At 49.7% G+C, this 1041-nt stretch overlaps 1 pseudogene; it reads left to right on the top strand.

The window, feature by feature from the left end:
• The first annotated feature begins 535 nt into the window (after positions 1 to 535).
• On the top strand, positions 536 to 653 carry LOC124554359 (annotated as a pseudogene).
• The last annotated feature ends 388 nt before the right edge of the window (positions 654 to 1041 follow it).

Raw genomic sequence — 1041 nt, 5'->3', positions numbered from 1 at the left:
CTCCCGCGGCCCCGGTTAATCCCCTCCGCTGTCGTGCCGCACGCGTCGGCAACAGTTAAATGAAATTACGCAAGCCTTTAGTCGCACGTCCATTGTTTCACTTTAGCTTTCTATTTACTCGTACACAGTTGAACGTGTTTACGACGTGTAGTGTGTAACGTGTTGTGCGCTATGGCCCCCGAAAAAATAAATGTAGTTTCGTGGATAGCTGACCATCCTGGAACATTTACATATGACGGAATTGTTTTATACTGTCGACTTGCCGGTCGGAGTGGGCGAGCATTTCTAGGCGCTTCAGTCTGGAACCGCGCGACCGCTACGGTCTCAGGTTCGAATCCTGCCTCGGGCTTGGATGTGTGTGATGTCCTTAGGTTAGTTAGGTTTAAGTAGTTCTAAGTTCTAGGGGACTGATGACCTTGGAAGTTAAGTCCCATAGTGCTCAGAGCCATTTGAACCATTTTCCCCAACCAATGGTAACTTGTTGGGGTACGTGGGTCGAAGCTGTATTGTTTAGAGGCCATTAAAGGGGTAGTAGGCCAACGGCCTTGGCGCAGTGGTAACACCGGTTCCGGTCAGATCACCGAAGTTAAGCGCTTTCGTGCTGGGCTAGCACTTGGGTGGGTGACCATCCAGTCTGCCTAGTGCTGTTGGCAAGCGGGGTGCACTCAGCCTTTGTGAGATAAACTGAGGAGCTACTTGACAGAAGTAGCGGCTCCGGTCTCGGAAACTGACATACGGCCGGGAGAGCGGTGTGCAGACCACATGCCCCTCCATATTCGCATCCAGTGACGCCTGTGGGCTGAGGATGAGACGGCGGCCAGTCGGTACCTTTGGGACTTCATGGCCTGTGCGGGAGGAGTTTAGTTTAGTTTAGTTTAGAGGGGTAGTAAACGACTTCGATAGTTCAGATACTTTAGCAGTTTGCCAGTGCAAGGAAGCTTTTAATGATTCCGGTATTACACAAAACATTGCTCTGATCAGTACTCATTTTTCTCATATACCTGCAAGTATTAAAAACTTGAAACTCAAATTTTGGCGTTG

The sequence above is a fragment of the Schistocerca americana genome, chromosome 11 (assembly GCF_021461395.2).
Source record: "Schistocerca americana isolate TAMUIC-IGC-003095 chromosome 11, iqSchAmer2.1, whole genome shotgun sequence".
Classification (NCBI taxonomy): Eukaryota; Metazoa; Arthropoda; class Insecta; order Orthoptera; family Acrididae; genus Schistocerca; species Schistocerca americana.
This window is presented reverse-complemented; position numbering and strand designations above follow the sequence as displayed.